At 37.8% G+C, this 19,729-nt stretch overlaps 1 long non-coding RNA gene across 1 annotated transcript in view; it reads left to right on the forward strand.

The window, feature by feature from the left end:
• Positions 1–19,729, forward strand: part of LOC139998674 (uncharacterized) — a 163,229-nt gene that overhangs the window by 52,090 nt on the left and 91,410 nt on the right. The window contains exon 2 of the long non-coding RNA XR_011803396.1: positions 8,351–8,458. This is a non-coding gene — a long non-coding RNA (uncharacterized lncRNA). The remainder of the gene's footprint in view (positions 1–8,350; positions 8,459–19,729) is intronic.

A 19,729-nucleotide genomic window follows, 5' to 3' on the forward strand; every position in this document is an offset into this window, starting at 1 on the left:
ATAAGCAAGGGTTCTGCCTATTTTATCATTCTGATTAAAAAAACAACAAACAAACAAAAACAAACAACAACAAAACAACAGACCATACTGTGTATTCTCCAAGGCCAATGTGAAAAGGACTCTTTTCACACAGAAGTGTTGCTAAGCAAAAAATGTCTAGAAACAGAAAACACTTCTGGGTGCAAACCCAGTCTTATTTTCATATTCTTGAATGATGTCAGTTAGGTGAGATTTAATACATCTGTAAGAAATACAGAAAGTAAGTTTTCCTTATCTCTGCTTTTATGATCCAACCCAGACTTTCGGGGCTTGCTGGTGTTTTCACTTTCTTAAGTTCATGTTCTCTCTTGACTTGAACTTTCAACATCTTTTTCACTAACAAAGTGAGAAGCTTTCTCAAAGTTCTTACCATTCAGGATGTTTGGACCTTTAACCACTTCGAAGGCTAGTCAATGCTAGAGGAAAGCAGAATGAAGCAATATGCTAACACTGTAACTACACTTCATATGCAATTTTGATTGACTGTGTTGAGTCAGTGTCAGTATATGCAATCAAAGCTTTTAAGTTGATAAACCGTCACCTGTACAGTATGTACAAAATAATTCTTTACATTACACTGACAGTTCAAAGTATCTGCAGAAATCCATGGTTCGCAGCAGCTTTTAAACGGGTAATGGCATTAACTCAACTCATTCTGATATAGGTGTGAGTAAGGAAATCAGATGGAATAGGACTTTTGAAGTCTCAGGGAACGTGAAAATCCAGTGTGTAACCTGAGCATTTAGTGCTTAGTATTTTGAATGCATTCAGTCAGTCACCAGAAAGTGTTCCAAATATGCTAAAAGCTGTCCTAAGACTTAGTTTCTGTATGAGATATATTACATATTGACTTGTATGTGTCCTGTACCATAGCTCTGGTGGTAGGGAACTTTTAAAGTGTGTGTTTATGATGAATACTGAATAATACTAAACCTGTGATGTTAATGCAGTAGAGCCATTGAAAGATTTAACCTTACTGTGATCAATGCAAATCCTCCTGTAATACGTTCTCTTTGTCAGATCTCTTTCCTACCCTGAAAACACTCTCTCTTCCGCTCTGGATTATTAGTCTGTGCTGCTGTCATCTTCACTTGGATTCTTATTATCTGATAGAATTTGGATGCAATAAGCCTTCTCAAATTAAGGCATTACTCTGTGAACATGTATCTTGAAATAATGAATGATTTCTTCATAATAAGGGTCAAGAAAACAAAGAGTGCTTAAAAGGGCATATCTATAGTATGAGTTATTGAGAATGTAATGAACTGCAAAGTCATGGTGCCTTGGAAGCCAGATTTCCCAAATTCATGTTTTGTAATTAGAGAACAAATCCCTTCTTCCATTATTATTATCAGACATAATTTCTGCTTTCACTAGATCTTTTCATAGCACTTATATTTCCTGAGTAATGCACAAAACTCACGGCAGATTAGCGTTGCCAGCTGATTTATTAAGTTTGGCCTTTTTTCTTCATAACTTTTATCTCAGTGGGCTAATGAAGAACCAAAATGATTAGTTCATACATTCAGCTTTGCCAGTAAAACCAGTACATCTATCCCATTACAAAGAGTATGTGTCAAAATGAGTAAAAGCAACTTAATGGGATGAAAGATAGACTGCAACCTGGTGTGGCCATAGGACATGCATAGGACATTCAGGCTTTGTGAGCCTGAAAGCCACATCCCTTTGAAACCTCCCATCTGAATCCCTTTAGAGATGGGGATTTCTGGGAATGGTTCACAGGTGAGCTGACTGTTACTCCCCTGCCCTCCAGTGCAGGATGTGGTCTGGCTGTGGGCACAGCTGGCATCCAGGCTGACACAGCAATACTGGTCTCTGTACTCTCTGTGAGTGGGCAGTGGGAGTTACAGCAGTCCCTCAAATATAGTACAATATGAATTAGTAGTGGGAACAATTACTTTTATGGAAGCATAGAAAACATTTTTATGTATCTTTAGGTAGCTACTGTGTCTAGAAAGAAAAAGACAAGAGATGACTCAAGGAGACAAACAGGTAATTAAAAAAATGGGGGTGGGTATGGGGTTGACCTGTCCAAAAGGCAAGTAACCAACCCCAAAACCACAAGTACAGAACAGAGATCTCTTTCTGAAATTTCTATGCTAAATTGATATTTAGAGCAATATCTAAAGAAAAGAAAAGCAGGAAAACAACAATAACAACAAATCAGGATGGATTTATTTTTTTTTCCCCATCACCTGCCCATCAGTTGTGAGACCACTACACCAAAATAGTATCTTGGAAGAAGTGCAGATGAGCAGTTAAAATGTCTTGGGTCTTGTCAATATTAATGTGTAGCAGAGTTCTGTAACAAATGTTCATAGAATATAGAATATCCGAACTGGAAGGGACCCATAAGGATCATCGAGACCAACTCCCGTTACAAAGGCAGAGCACAATAAGAACAGTTAAACAGGAATGAACTTGTTTGAAAAGAGCTTGAAAGACATAGTCGTGGCTGCAAGCCATTTTGTAGCTGTTTAAGACAGCATATCACATGGCCAACAACAGTGTTTTAGATGGTGCTGCTGAAAAAAGTATGTAAATCTGGTGGAGGCTGAAAGGTTCTCCTTGGTTTTTACATAAACTTGAGAATTTTTGGAAGGTCCTGAAGGTGAGGAGGAGGAAAGTAGCGTAACTGCACTAGTGGGTGATGGATGGTTAGTTATAAAGCCCAGTGCCTATAGGCCACTCTCTCAGATGCTCTGTAGTACCTGTGGCTAAAGAAGATGGCAGTGCCGTGTTTTCAGCATGTGTTCCTCATCCACTTCTTTTAGCCACCATCAGACAAAAATGTGTTGAGAAGTCTTTAGTTAAGCTGCAGGCAGTATAATTCCTGACAAGCAATTAAGACCTCTGATAAAAATATATTTAAGATATGTTTATTTGAATAAATACATATTAGCTTCCACAGAAATGTACTGAGTACTGCAGAGGACAACATCAAACATTTCTGAGCATGTCTGGAGAAATGAATGGGATGCTGCTGGGGCAGGGCAGGGGTGGTTGTTTCTGCCAGTGGGGAAATGTTCAAACAATATTTGGAAAAAGGGGTCTGTGTGTAAAGAAGTATCCTTTCACCCTTTAATTTGCTTCTCTTTCAGAATAGAAGGCAACAGTAAGCTCTTTAATATTTTTTCCACTTATATGTTTGTGTTTAATACACAAAGGATGTTTCCATTTAGTGTTTTTGTGGCACACCATTGGAAAACAAATGTATGCAATGCAAATGTACCTCATTGGCTCTCCTTTGGCTTCTTTCCTTCCAATTAAATAGGAAAACAAGTAAACAATAGGTCTTGCTGGCAACTCAGTGTCTCACAGCTTTCTGCTTTTCCATATGCAAATTCCCACCACAAATCAAAGTATCCTGCACTTTGTTCCTGTTGGCTTAAGTGACTAGGACAAACTGTATGAAGAAACCTTGCCATTACTATTCCTATCTAGCTTTGTGGAGTTTCAAATGATATCAAAAACCAAGTGCAAGTTTTGCTATAGTCACTATGGTGCTTGTTTACATTTACTTTAGTTCTGGGAGAATGAGGAGGTTTGGTTGGGTTTGGTTTTCTCCAGGAAAGGAGTCCTCCAAAGTAGAGGAGCCAAAAGCATTAGCTAAGTGATTAGTCAGAATTGCTACTGACCAGTGTCTCCATTATGGAGCAAACTTATGGATGTGCTCATGTGCTTTTGTACAGCTGACTTCTCTCAGATGCATTCTTTCAGCCTTCTCTCATTGGCGATGCACTCTTGCATCTTCTCCCCTCCCCTCATCTCAGCAGTAGCAAATATGCCAATATTAATTGATTTTAATTATTGCAGTACTCCTGAGCATATGAGTAGCATAACTGCCAGGAGTTGTAAAGGTAAGTAAAGTAACTCCTTTATGTGTTTTAACGCCTTTCCCTTTAATATATCAAGTTGGCTTCTATCAGGGACAAGTATTCAGGAAGATGGATTTTTGGACTGATCAGATATGATAGTTCTTTTACTTTCATGTAATGTGAAAAATAATTCATGGTTTGTGGTTTCATCACATAGCAAATGAATGTTTTCCATTTTCTTTCTATTTGCTAAAGATAAAGCCAAAATATTGCTAATATTTAGAAAAATATTGTTCTTGCTTGTTTTTTCCCCTCTTATTTGAGGGAAGGGTTTGAGGTGAATCTATTTTTTTTTTTCTTTTGTAATTTTCTGTAACTAAAACCACTGTGAAAATGTAATCATTTCAGATTTGTAAAAAGCAGGGTCGGTACTATATAAAAGGTACAGTGCTTGGGAGTACTGTGAAGTGTGAAACCAAGAACGTCAAAAAGAAAAATATTTCATACATTTGAAACACACATTTGTGCTTGATAGGTAGAAATGAATTGTTTCACAAAGCATCGTGTCTTTTTATTTGCAAGTGAAATGTATGTGGGTGACGGAAGTTTCACAGTTATGATGTGAAATCCAGAAGCCTTTAAAATGTGCTTTGAACAAGGAAACCTTTGCAACTCAAAAAGATACAGCAGGCAGAGGATATTTTGTAAATCCTGTGTGTTGGCCAAATGATTTTAGTGACCTTTGTTTTGCCCAGTTTATGTGTATGACTAGGCCATATACCTGCAGTTAATTGTGCCTACACTGATCAGCAGCTTCCAATTAGAGAGAGAAATGAAATGGCTGTATCTCCTGATGTTCCTAGGCAAGGTGATTAACTCACGGGGGACCCTGGAAAATCAGACTGTATGCCTGTTTTTCTAATTGTTGATCTGGCTGACTGACATGCAAGAAAAAAGTCTAATCTTTCTTGCCCTTATTTCTTACGTTGTAACTAAACTGAAAATGGAGGTGTTTTTAACCTTCAGTTTAGAAGATTAAATTACTGTTCAATAAGTTGAACTTCTGCCACCTCCTTTTTCTCTGTTATCACTTAGTCACCTTGAAGGCAATCAGTTCTTGTACAAGAAGTTCTAGTCTTAGTGTGATAACTGACATTGTAAAATTGCTTAGGAAAATACTATTGCTGAAATAAATGGTGAACTTCTCTTTCTGTTATCCTTTACACAAGCAAATACCTGCTAACCCACTAATCTGTGTCTGCATCAGGGAAACCTGCGCTCAGTAAAGACAGAGGTTGTTTACATTCCTGGGAACATGTCAGCTTTTTACAATTCTATCTCAATGAGAAATTTCCTTTAGAGAAGTTCTGAAATAAGCTGCTACCAAAATGGGCCTTGCAAAAAGATACAGCCTTTAAAATGAAAATTATCGGATTGTAAACGTTTAGGATGTGAAAGGAAATCAACATAAGTGTTTTGTTCATTAAAATTCAAAACCTGTGCAAGTATTGGAAATCTTTACCCACTTTCCTGATGACTATATATGAAAGCTCATACTTTTTAATTTGTTTGCTGGCAAAAACCACCCCTTTAATTATGATTTTAAGATATGATGTTATACAATTGATGTTATTACAGAAAACTGTGGTACATGTTGATGAACTAGAAAATGGATATAAATGGTGTCACCTTTAACAAATGCTTTCCAAAGTAAAAAGCAATAGCTACATGATTGATGCAATCAAGCTTTTCCAATATAAAGGTGTTTTTAACAAGATCTGAGGGTCTAAAATTGACAGAGCTATAATTAAAGTTCTGCATGCTGATCTACTGTGGTACGCACACAACTCTGTTGTTAAGTCTGTTCTACCACAAAGGCAAAGAAATACACTCCAAAATCTTTTTTCCTTAGTTTCCAGAGGCTCTTCACCTTTGGGATCTATGAAGAAAATAGTGTTTACAGTTTGATAAGGTTTCTTTATCTCATCTTTCTACAAATTTCTATCCTTCTGTCTCATTCCCTAGGTTGCAGAAACATAATTTTTCTACTATGCCCGTTTCCTTATTCAGCATAAATAATCATTTTATTTACAGTCATCTAACTTCATTTATATTAGGAATTAATAAAATATACCTCCAGGCTGTCTTCTCTCTAGCTAGAACAAAAAAGCAGACTAGCTTCAGGTCCTAATGAATCTTTCCTTATTTGGGGAAATACACAGAGCAGTTGACTAAAATTCCATTAAAATATTAGATATCCATTAACACTGCAAGTGCAAGTGTAATATGTTTAAATGCAGAATGGAAGACAGGGTGGGTATATGAAAAATGAATGAGCACTTACAAAAATGATTGTGTTCATTTCAAAAACTCTAAAGGTTACTCTGGAAGAATTTCAAATGTTATGATCACAAGCACCCCTTAATTTTCAATACTGTGGCATCTCATAGTTGTGAACTAATACCAGGGAAACCCAGTGTCACAATAGCACCATTGTATCCTGAGCACGGTATCACTACAGATTCCTCTGCATGGATGTTTTTGCTCCAAGTTTGTTGTTTCAGTGGTATTTCTAATTTGTTCTATGTTTTTCTAAACTGTCTAGTTAATATCTATTTTTAAGATTTAAAGATTATTTTTAGCTAAACAAATTCCTGAAATATCATTTCTACATTCTTCCCCAATGGTAAGCATCAAACCAGTTACTTGTATTTCTATGCATTCATTTATAGCTTTTCCCTTCATAATAAATACTACAGTTACGTAATGACTCTAGCTGAAACTCTCCTGGATATACTGCTAAGACTTAAGCTTGCCTTTCCATACAGTGATGACCTTTTTCTTTCAGAATTGGATACTTATTCTTTTGTTCCTGGCTGAGCCTTTGACCAGATAGTGAAAGGTTATAATTTAAAAAATAACAAAATGCTGCCATTCTCTTTCCCAGTCCCTTACAGCTGCTTAGAAAAAAATTGGTGACTGTCAGAGAGGGGAAGTGAAGGGACAGAGTGCTGATGAGTTAGGAAAAAAATGGTTTGTGTAATAAAGTTGGGTTTGATGAATTTCCTTACTGAAAATACAATAAAGAAAAAGTATTTTTATGCAGTTTTGACATGTTTAGGTCAAAAAAACTGAACGGATTTTTTTCCATCTGCCCTATCAATGGCAAATATCTATTCCCTTTTCATCAAACATTTTTTTTCCAGTTTCTCTTGGATTAAAAGGGATAATATAAGGTGAATAATGAAGTAAGGGAAGGTGGGAATAATGGAGGTGGGAAGGCTTACTATGTAGCTTGCCAGAATCCAACAAAAATGGAGAGACGGAATGTGAAGACTGGATCAGATTAGAATTTATAGACAAAACATTTGCACAGAAGAAAGTGAGTTTTAATCTTCATTTGTGATTTTGGGCAAGAAAAATGGAAATTTTATGGTAATATATTGCTGAAATACTGAGGGACAACACCAGGGAGTTCTGAGAGGAAAACTTAGGAATCACAAAATGTAGTTGTCATTTCTTACCAGCGGGTACCATAGAGCCTACTATTTATACTATATATATACTTGTACTATATATATATGTGTGTGTGTACTATATATATATGTACGTGTATACACACACACACACATGTATATATATAGATGTAAAAGCCCAGGAATCTTTGGCTTTGAAAAAATGTAGTAAAAATGTTCATATTGATGTGAGGGGAGAGTAAATGTGAATGCAGGGTAACCAAATACCATCAGGAAAAAGGCTCTAGAAGTGCTGTGTTGCTAACATTGAAAGTAGAAGGTGATTGGGATCCTAACATGTCTACCCACAATTTCTCAGGAAAACCAGCTCTGAAACAAAGATAGCGACTAAAGCCTCGTTAACTCACCAGGGTGGGACAAAATAGGGCAATAAATCTCTGCTGGCTCTTAAGGGGTACATCCAAAACCAATGTGCTTCTAATAACAATCCTGAAGGTGTGGGGTGGGGCTTGAAACTGGTGCCCTTTGTCCTCTTTGTCACTGGCAGCAATCCCGAACACAACACCGGGCTGGAGATGTCATTTGGCCTGGGTGCTCAGCAGACTGCTGCCACCTGGCGTAGTGCTTGTGGGCATGAGAGTGTGCCCCCAGTGATTGTCTCATCTAAGAGACTGAAATCAGATTTATTTAGAAATAAAAGAATCCTTCCTTCATATGATGAATGTCATAGGGGTGGCTTGTTTCTAAGTTGTGATGTTATTTCCTGCTGGGCAAGTTGGCTGTCACTATGCCTGCGGGAGTTTTTAAGGTGTGACAGCAGTGGCCATGTCACAATGGGCAACCGGTGGGCTTATAAAGGGCAGCGGGGCTGGGGCAGGCCCAAAGCTGGGAGCAGGCTTCTGAGGTGAGGAAGGGAAGGGAGGGGAAGGGAAGGAGATGTGGGGACTGACACCTCTGCCTGTGGCTGCAAACTCACCTCATCACTCGGTCCCTCAGGGTCACTGGAGGAGCATCTGCTGAGGCCATGGTTTGGGGAGTGCTGATCATCAACTGGCATTTTGTCAACCACGTCCACCACAATGTGTCCCGACATGCCGGAGGAGGGTGAGTGAGAGCTAAGTAACCACACAGCTGCCTGGCGAGGAGCAAGGGGTCACTGTGGGAAACAAGGTAAGTAGAGTAGTCTGCCCCAGCCCAGGCTTTGGCCAGGCTTGTGGCATGGGCCACATCTTCTCGTGTAGGAAATTTGTCCTTGTAATACTCATACACTGAACAACCGGGAATGTTCAAAGTTTGTTCAAGGAAAACAGTCAGGTTTAATTAATTCAACACATGAGAACAAAAATTATGAAATAATCTTCTGCATATTCTTTGTTCTGGAGACAAGATTTGCTTGCAATATTGAAAACATGGTTTATTTAATGCAGGACCTTGGTATTTTTATGTGACAGTTTAACCAAACATCCTAAGGTTGGAAATGGAAAGGTTTCAAATAATTAAGTTTAATTACTTAAACATCATTTAATCAAAATAATCTTCCATGATAATAATTATCATTGTCAGTCCTTTTCTCACACATACTTAAATATTTCATATATTAATATCAACCTTGATTACCGTACTTATTGACAGCTACAAGCTGCTGCATTGCAGTTGCTGAGGTTGTGCTATCTGAACAGCTTGAAATGAGCTTATTTGGGTACTGGAAGCCAGTGAAATGCTGGAAGCATGGTGGTTTGTATGGGTTAATATAACCCATTAAGAAGCATGATAAATTAGTCTCTATGGAGTTTTGTGCTATCACAGTTTGCTTCTGGAAGCTGAGGTAGAGTGTTTCAAGTTGCCTTGGCTGGAGAGCTACAATGATAATGTATCTCATTAATTCCAAGTCTGGAATAATTCCTCAAGAATTAGCACAGCTATTTAGCTGAAAAAAACAAAACAAAACAAAACAAACAGTTGTAGTGAGGAAACCATTCAGTTTTGCTCAGATTCTTAGGGAAGATTGCTGAACCTGCTCTCAGACAGCACAGCTGAGACACAAGTTCAAAACAGGCAATTTTTGTTTTATGATAACTACTCCTACGTCTAGCTTTGATCCCACTCTGAGCCCCACATCTGGAATGTAACATGGCTTCAAGGCTCTGAGACCTTCAGAAAGGACTCCCAGTATCCCTGGGTAACACAGGAAAAAAAAAAATCTGGTCTTGGTAATACTGTTCCAAATAATTATTAAAATGGCATAGGGATACCAGTTATTATGGTTTAAAGTTTGACCTACTGACAATCAAGATTTTATATTATTATTTTCCAATGTGAAAAGAAACTCAGCACAAGCAGGAACTGAGCAGTATAGCAGAGTGATATACATATACAGGAGCGTTAGTCACTTTTGACTTTATTCTGTGTCTATAAAAGACACAGATGTTCATAAGCAATTTGGGAGCATAAGACTTACATTTAAGGTAAAAACCAAAACAAACAAACAGCACAGCTACAGCTTCATGCCTTTTTGATGCAAAAATGAATCTCCAAACTTTACTAGACTAAACTGGAGTTTGGGCCTGAAGCATAATTAGTTATTCAACATGTTCCTTAAACATGTAAAAGTGAAAGCTCTGTTTAACCTTGCCATCTCAGGTAATGTATTTATTTGTCACTGCATTAAATACTCAAAGATGGAAGATCTTAGTAAACACTCCTGAAAGACTATGATCAACAAGGGTGATGGGACCAATATGAAATTTAGTCCTGGCTATTTCTCTGTAGATAATAATAATAAACACTGTCTTTCTCTCAGGTATCACATAGTAAAAGTTTGTAAAAGTTGAGGTTATTAGTGAGCTGTTATCTATATTGGTATTAGGGTATTAATCCTTGCTGCAGTAACACAGAACACTTACAGGCTACTGATGTCAACAAAATAATCTTGTATGTAAACAGGGTCTGGACAACTTGTATTCTCCTTATTAAAAAATTGCAGAAATATCTGATGTGTCGTGCTTGGTTCTGAATGTTTCCTCAGAACCTCTCAGAGCCCAACCTGCTTCACGGCACTGGCTGTCTGTTCTTTTGACTTGTTCTATCTCCAGTGCATAAATGAACTGGTTCCCTGATAAAAAGTTAACCTCCCATTCCACAGAGAGGATAATGAATCTGAATTTTTCACACAAATCTGATTTTGTGTGAACTGTTCAGTAATATTTATTCATATGATTTTATCTAATCATAGTTCTAGATCATTCACAAATTGATAGAACTGTCATCTTCTGAACCATCTTCTTGGTGCCTGATGTGGTCCATTGACCATACTGATGCTCAGTGGCAATAATCAAGTGGCATTTTTGTCAGTAAGGGAAAAGTAAAGGTAAAATTCTGAGATTATTTTTTCAAGCAGAACTCAAGATACAGCATCACTTCTACCAGTCTGCAGCTCAGAATGACTTTCATTGTACTGAGCATGCTCTGACTTTGTTTTGCTCCTCAAAGCATTAGCTCGGCATGAGATATTCTTCTTCCCGTTATCCTTCAGATCCAGTGTTTGGTAGCATTTTCTCCTGCAGTCTCTATAACAGGAAACATATTTGACTGTTTTGGACTTTAATTGGAATTTAAACGTCTTCAATTGATCAAGTTTGTTTACGAAGTACTTTCACAAATATAACCTTATTTTACCCATGTAAGAATATTCTTTATGTTTTGTGTGTATCTTTTCAAATCCTGAACCACAGGTCACAGTACCACAACAATGTCTTTTCATATCTGAACATAAAGTTAACAAAAATTGTTGTATAACTTGCTGCTAATATACTTATTTAACAAGACATTTCTTTAAACGAAGTGCAGGCTTACTGCTTGGAGGCAATACAAGTAGTACTGCGGGCAATACAAGTATAGTGTAACATTATACAAACTATCTTAAACACCAGAAAAAATCATTTTCTGTTAATATCAGAGACCATATAAATATGCATTAATTTTAAGCCTCAACACTAAATTATCAATTTTTTCAGCTATGATTTTCCAGCTAATGAGCAAAATCAATTTTGATCATACTCTTACAAAATAGTTCATGATTAAGTAAGCACTAAAACACTCTCAGTTTTCTGTGATTTTTTATTTATTTATTTTTTTAGCTGTGAAAATTGACAAAAGCAGCTCTCTTTCTTGAGTAGACTGCAATACTTGAGTAGATTTTCCCTTTCTTAAATCTGCGCTCACAGAGGCACAAACAGCAGTGCTCCCTGGCTCGGCTCTGGGCAGCGGCAGGTGCCTTTGGGTTACTTATCTAACATGGAGCAGCTGCTGGACTCTGTTCACAGAGGCCACCCCTGCAGCCCCCAGCTACCCAAACATCGCCACATAAACCCCATACACATGAAGAGAGTGAATTAGTGACAGCAAAGCAGAGGTTGTTTGCTGAAGTTGTCAGTGATTGCATACACATGGAAACACCACAAAGGGCTTCTTGGGTTGCTAATGCTCAAATGCTTGTGACTGTTAGATTTTAAGATGGGAAACAGGGAAAACTGGACATTACCAAGATGCTAAAGGAATAGGGATTGCTAACATTTCAGCAGAGAAGGAGAACAAGAGGGAAGCAGCTGGCATCTGACTTAGTGCAGAACAAGCTTTTCCTCTGCTGGTTGAGAAACAGTGAGCTCAGTTCCTCACATAGCAGCTGTAGCAGACTAGTTTACATCCACTCTGATTTTTTATTTTTATTTTATTTTTTTTGAGGATATGCCCAACTCCCCTCCCCTTCTCTTTACTATACTGCAATTAATCAATATTTGAAACAGCACTAAATCCCCAGGGGGGGGAGGGAAGGGGGGTGTGCAGTTAAGCCTGAATTCCACTCTGTCCTAGCAGCTTTACCATGTTAGTACTTCATTTCAAGAGTTTCTCATAAAAATATTGCAATAAAAGTATTCAGTCATTCAACAGAGAAGGAAGACTATACAGTAATTTCCTTGGAGAAGCTTTTTATATTAGAGCTGTCAAGATTCATTGGCATGAATGGAATGATGGTGGCTCAGATATCCACTAGATAGGAATAGTAGGAGCAAAAAAATTATGCCACTCTTCTCCTTTGTGTGTGTTTTAGAGAAACTGGGAAGAAATAAAATAATGCATGCATCCTGAAACAGTCATGCTTCTGGGGATGGCTGAGTTTAGGAAACTTAGATGCTTTTCATCTCTTCCTAGTATGTATTATGACCAACAAATCCAGAATTAATAGTGATTCAGAGAAAACAAATATCTAAAGTAATTATCCTACCTATTCCACGACTGTATTTTCTATTTTGTTCTTGTTTTGTATGTAGTTTTTGTACTGTTTGCATTCTAGTTAACTTCCAGTCTCTAGAAAGAAACGTTTTTAATATTCAGAAAAATGGAAGATGAAAAATATATACACACCCAAAAGATTAATTCCTGCACCAAAAATCCTTGTCTATTCCAGTCACATTAGGCCCCTTTTAGATATGGAAGGGCTGTCACTCACTCTGCACTATAGCCTGGTATTTGAAAGCTTCTTGCTTGCCTCTTGACATCTCTCACTGTTTGACTTGTTCAGCTTTATTTCCTTCACAATAACATGTGGCACTGAGGAACTCATTCTTTTCTTATCTATACTCAAGCCATTTAACTCCTGGTTTTCAGTGGAATCTGCTTCATTTTCTTTTTTTTTCCTCAGCGATGAAGTGTTATTTTCACATTGGAAGACTTGAACGTGTAAATAATACTAAGTCTTGATGCATGTTGTTTAAAAAAACAAACAAACAAAAACAACCACAAGCAAGTAGGATACTTTCAGTTTTCCCTGCAATGCGATATTAAATGGGAAGTCTTATTGTGCAACCTTTTTTAGAAAATGCTAATGAAGATTAATTCTCTGGTAAAATATACAATTTCCAAATTATCAGGCAGAAAATTCCTTTAGTTTGATCTATCTAGCTACGCACGCTCCCCTGTTTTTTTGAAGCATCATTACAAAACATTCAGCATAAAAATACATAAAGCTCTATTCACCAAACAGGATTGTTTTGTTCTGTCACTGCAGTGGTCTGACAACGTACAGAAAGGATGGCCCAAGCTGCAGTACACTCAGAATTGAACACTCCCAGCTTTATTGCCCAACTCAATGACAGCCTTATGCAGCCTTGGACAAATCACTCGTTATCTCTCTGTTGCCTTCTCAGTTGAACAATGTGTCACTTAGTCATTGAGTCACATTAATTGCTATAGTGCCTCCTAACAAAAGGGATTACATATCTTTAAAAGAGATGGCACTTGCTTCTACATCTCTGATAACTAATTTTCCCCTTTATATGTTATTTATATCACAGCCATGTGTCAGGTAATTCACTCCCTAATGTACTCCCTAATACAGAATCACAGAATGGTTTGAGTTATAAGGGACCTTGAAGACCATCCAGACCTCCCTGCCATGGGCAGGGACACCTCCTAACATCCCAGCCCCATCCAGCCTGGCCTTGAGCACCACTAGGGATGGGGCACCCACAGCTTCTCTCGGCAGCCTGGGCCAGGGCCTCACCACCCTATGAGTAAACAATTTCTTCCTTATATCTAATCCAAAGCTACCCTTTATAAGTTTAAATCCATTAGCCCTTGTCGTATCGCTGTAATCCCTGACAAAGAGTCCCTCTCCAGCTTTTCTGTAGGACCCTTTAGGTACTGGAAGGCCACTGTAAAGTCTCCCTCAAGTCTTCTCTTCAGGTTGAACAACCCCAACTCCCTCAGCCTGTCTCTCATAGGAGAGGTGCTCCAGCCTCAGCTGGAGCAAATAAAAGCAAATAAAAAGCAATCAGCTCAGCAAATAAAAGCAATTTGCTAGGCAAGCAATTAAGAAGTAAATAAAAGCCCGTAAGTATATTCTTCTAAAAGCCCATGACCAGCCTGTTACACTTCAATCTGAACAAAGAGGAGCTAAAGTTCCTCTTCTGCACAGATAAGGAGGGGTGGTTTCCCAGGAGGTCTCATTACACTGGATTTATTCAGTATTAGTCATATATACTTCTTAAGCAGATCTTTTGCTGGATGTAGAAATGTCAGTGACAATAGGCATAGCAAACCAGGGGAGATTTCAGCAATAGCATGCCTACTTAATCTTGGTCAGTGCTCCAGAACTGCATATCTGCTGGGGCAATAATAAGATTAAGAATTTTTTTGTGTAGAAAATACCCCTCCACAAATGTAGAGTCTAATGCAGTATAATTAGATTCTGAAAATCCTATAAATATAATGATAATTTAACAACTATGGAAGTAAAAATAGGAAGACAATGATTTTGTGCTATCAGCTCCCATTTTTTGATATGAAATAATACGCCATTTTAGACAGTTCTGTTAAGCCAAGAGAACACCACAGCCCACAAAGATGCAAACATGTATGGTAGATAAAGTATTTGTGTGGTTTTAATGCCTACCTAGAAGGCCCATCTGAGACAGACATGGTGCTCTGCCAGGGACCATATAAAAAAAAATTTTAGAAATGATTTCTGTTTCTTTACAAAAGAGGATGACCCCTGTTCTTTGAAGATGTCATCAAACATTAGTTATTATATAAAGGCAATGATCCTGTAGCAGTTTAAAAGCTAATAATTGATAAAGGAAGATTTCAAGGCAGACTTCTTTGCTACAGGCAAGAGACTGCAAACTTCATTCATTCATGTTGTGCCCACCTCAACAAGCTCAAGATTTCTGGCTTTCTATAGTTGACGTAGTGGCTCTTTAATACACAGCTGGGAAGCTACCAGAAGTGATTTGAATCAATTAGTCTTCCTTTCTGTAGTATGAGATATTTGAATTTCATGCACTAGTTTCTGAACTAAATGCAATCAATGATTTATTTGGACTAAATTATTGTTCCCTACACTGATTTTGGAATCCCTTGAGTAGTTTACTGAGGAGGTACTGACTCTTAAGTTGGGATTTCGGGTATGGAAACAAGATTTTTCTTATTTTGGAATGAGCCACAAAGCTGAGCTTTGAGCTGAAAGAAAGGACACTTGGATTTTTATATTTTGCTTTACAATTTTTTTTTGTTGTTGTTGTTAAATTGCTTACTGGTGTGTTAGAGAGGTGAAGTCTTTTTATGTCCTTTTTCAAGACGCTGCATGTGGACATAGACATTTATGTACACATATTGTGACTCTTGGCATTTATTGGGTAAGACCATTTGGGTCAGCATATCTACATTCATAGCAAATCTGCAGTGGGCAGAAAGGAAAGCAAAGGTACCTGCCCTGCATTGCTCTGGCTGCATTATATAAGTGTGGTCCCTCAGCTTGGAGCTGCTCTAAATTTTATCAGCTGTGCAGGCTCTTGCACACCAAGTAGCTTTTCATTTTCCTATTTATTCAGTATCTGCAAGAATTCAAGCATGAAGTATAGAGTTCAAGCATGGTTCTGTGTCACTTGGGTATTCATTCTACAAGGCAGAGAAAATGCAATCATCCAATTTAGTCATTAAGGATGTTTTGCAGAAGTGTGACAAGGGAGCATGACCATTTTAACTTTTCAATGAGCAAGTGTAAAAAAATTCTGGTTGTATCATCTAGTATTCTCACCATTTTAAAGTCTAAAACATATTCTAATATTACTTATTGTATTTCTTCATTAGACAGAAAGGTGATTCTCTTCTTTAACAACTATACTTCTGAATGATTTTAAGACCTCTGTCATCTTGCTAAGATAATAAAAGTATATAGGAACAAAAAAGTCATGCATAGACAAAGTTCTTGTACCCTACTCTGAGCAAACCAAGAAGTGAAAATAGAACAAAATAGATTTATCTCAAGCAAAAGGATCAATAGTCCTGTGATTATCTCCTTCCCTTTCTCACTGTTCAGCCTCAATTGACTTTTGTTAGCAGGAAGAGCTGAAGTGCTTTTATACATATAGACAATAAAGTGTACAGTTGCTGGCCTGTGAGGACAAATGTTGATTGTTTTCTTATGATGCTCTGAAATGATATCCCCTAGGCTTAGGCAGGCAGTGCTGACAAACTGGTTTGAGCTGGAACTTCTCCTTATTGTGTCCGTAGAACCAATTAACAAGTAATGCTCAGGGATGAAAACAGGGGGCTTTCATCCTCTTGTGGGTCAGTAATTGTCCAAAAGAGATAAATGTGTTTAATTTTGTCCCTGAAGCCTGTGACAATGATATTATGGTATTAGAGGCCATTTCTCTCTTACATTGAATTAATAAATAAAAATCACTTTAAAACAGGATGAAAAGGCTACGTGGTTTAAATACCTTCTGATTTCAGTTGTGTATGGCTGTGTCCCAAATTAAAGAACTGTTTTTCATTCAGTACCTCTACTGTTTGATGATGAAGCCTCATGGACTGCATCTCAATTGCTTCTATTACAGTGTGCTGGCTAGGCTGATGTTTCTTGCGGATTCAGTAGGAGTGAGTAGGGGCCGGGTTCTCAAAACCGCTCAGAATGCTGTGGGCTCTAATTGTCCCTCTGTGTGCTTTTGAAAGCCTGGTTTCAGTATGCAATTGTGTCTGCTTTCTTTCTGCTCCTCCCTCCACTTGCTGAGCTGTGAAAGCCTATGGAGTGGAAGCACTGTTGTTTTTTGTTTGTTTGTTTGTTTGTTTTTTGTTTGTTTTTAAATCAGGATTAGAATGAACTTTGCTGGTGACACTAATGATGTTTCAGGGGGAATCTCCCCCCGCTCTACTTTTAAGATGACGCTAGTGCAGCATTGACTTGCTTTAAGAGAGAAGACAAATCTTCAGGTGATATTTGCACTGTAAAGCAGTGGGAGTATCTGTCAGAATATATTTGACACAAGCAATCCCTGTAGCTGAGTTAAGAAAGAACAGTGTAGGGAATCACAGGCCAGTAAACTGAAGACTGTTTAAGTGTTTCCAGCTGAGAGTTAATATTAGCTGAGGATCTAGTGCCATGAAAGACTAGCAAAATGCAACATGTGGAGCAACAAAAGATAACAATTCAGTGAGGTCTGAATTCAGACATTTTCTGATCTAGAAGCGTTCTGTCACTCTAAGAATATAAACCCCCTAGAGTGATGAAGAAGCAGTGGAGAAACATAAAATGTTAAGATGTATGCTTGGAAGCAAATTCTATTCTAGAAAATTCTATTGTGTTCCAGCTATTACTGAACTAGTGGTAATTATGAGAAAGGGTAAACTAGCTGAAGGATCTTGCAAGATACATGTATACATGTATATTCTGTCTTCTCTAAAGGTGGCAGATTCTTTACTGCAAGTAAGGCTACTAGGTTTCAATACCACATTTATCCTTGTAGAATAAATTCTCCCTTTCCTAAGAACAGAAATTATGATGTGGAGCATGAAAATTCTTTTGCCTGAAAATAACAGTGTTTGTCAATTTATTAAAGATAAATAAAACGTTATTACCTTTTTCATTTGCCCAGAATTGTTATTCATTTATTTATTTATTTATTTATTTTGACTGTGGTAATGAGCAACTTACAGACCAAGTCTTACAACTCCAGAAAGAAGATCTTATTTACTAATGTATTTAATAACAGAGTCAGATATATTTTTGATGTTCCAGAACTGAAACAATTCTTAAACTTGAGTACCTGCTTAAGAAAGAGTGCTATCAATCTCTGCTCTGGTATTAATTTGGATAAAAAAAAAAACCTTTCAGAATTGTCAAGTAGATACTTGTAACCAAGTATTGATGATTGCTAAATACACTTGAAAATAATCAAGCAAAAAAGGCCCCTAAAGGGCTTTTCTAAGCAGGAAATTGTGTCCTCATTTAAAATAGCGGCTCACATATGCTTGTGTTGCTCCTGCAGAGAGAGAATTAAGGCAGAACTGTCATGATAAATGTGACTATCTGGTCAAAATATTTGATTCTGTGACCAGATCTTTGCATGACCGTTGTTTAATCTATTCCTGTAAAAAGTCTAAGATATGAAGAGGGTCTCCTTACAAAAGCTGCCTGTTGCAGTCAGAATCTGTTGTAATGAAGTCCAAGAATTTGTAACACTGGTCATCTTTCCTATCTGTCAGTGAGATGTACTAACATCTTTTTCTTATTTGATACCCGTGAAAGAGTTTTGTCTCATGTGAAACAAAATCGGATGCATCTTGTATTGGTGATTCCAGCTGTCGTGCTTTGCCTGTGCTGGAAGAATATCAGTTTTCCCCAGTGTATTCATCTCAGAGCATTTTCAAGGAGAAGAAAATACTCCAAGAGTAAGCAAACTACAGTTACAGTTTAGAGAAATGCTCTCAAGACAACTGAGGAATGGGAGATGGAAAATGTAATGCATTCTTATAGAGGTTATTACCAGAAACTTGAGGTTTTAGTAATCAGGTAGTAGACAGGAGAGTGCAGTTTTCCATTTTTTATTCTGGAAATTCGATTCCATGAGGACTTACTGAGTGCCAGATGGAGTTACTGTGATTTTATAGCATCTGAGGAAAAAGTCGTGTTGGTTTACAGTCAGTCACTGTTTCAGTGGTGGTGCTCAGCCTTGAAATCATCCCTCAATTCATGGGTTTACTAACTAAAAACACTTTTGAGAATGTCTTCTTTGTTGTGGCAGCTCTGCTGGTCAGGGAAGTGCTCTCTCTTCAGCAATATCTCCCTTCCTCAGAAAGATGGGATGAAAAAACTTTAGATTAAAACTGCTTTTGTTTTCTTTCTCTATCTTCAATGCCCAAAGTGAAAACTGCCTTTGATTGCTGGACAAGACTTTTTAGATAGAAAGAGCCCTGGAGCTGGCAGCTGGAAGGCACCTGAGTTGCTGTGTGCCTTTACCAAGATACACCTGCTTTTAAAAACTCAGTCCCCTCTAAAAGAGCAATATAGGGGGCAGGCCTTTTATCTCCTTGTTAGGCATTATCATTATGTTGCCATAAAAGCTCCCAGTGTGCACAGGTTTGCTCTCAATGTCCAAGAAGGTGCCCTTTTAAAAATTTATTTATTTTTTATTCCCTGTGACATGATATAACTTTCTGTGATTGAAAAATGCATAGAAAATGGCTCAAAGACTGTCTGGAGAGGAGAGCCTGGAGATGGCCCTGGATGACTACTCAGCAAATGAGAGAACATCACTTCTCAGGAAATGATCAGGTTGAAAATTAAGCAGCCAAATAGCATGATAGCTGTGGAGCTAGCCAGAGAAAGAGCCAGGCTTGTGGGCCACAAACAGTATATAAATTCAATGAGAACATCCAGTATGCATTTTTTTTTCCTGCTCTATCTATCAAGACTTCTTTCTTACTCATCTTCATTTAATAGGCACGGCCTTAGAAATGTTGCAGTGTAAAAACCAAGACACCTTCAGTCCCATTTCATCAGTCTAGCTGGTAAAGTTAGCATGTAGTAAATGGAGG

The sequence above is a fragment of the Anas platyrhynchos genome, chromosome 14, assembly GCF_047663525.1.
Source record: "Anas platyrhynchos isolate ZD024472 breed Pekin duck chromosome 14, IASCAAS_PekinDuck_T2T, whole genome shotgun sequence".
Lineage (NCBI taxonomy): Eukaryota > Metazoa > Chordata > Aves > Anseriformes > Anatidae > Anas > Anas platyrhynchos.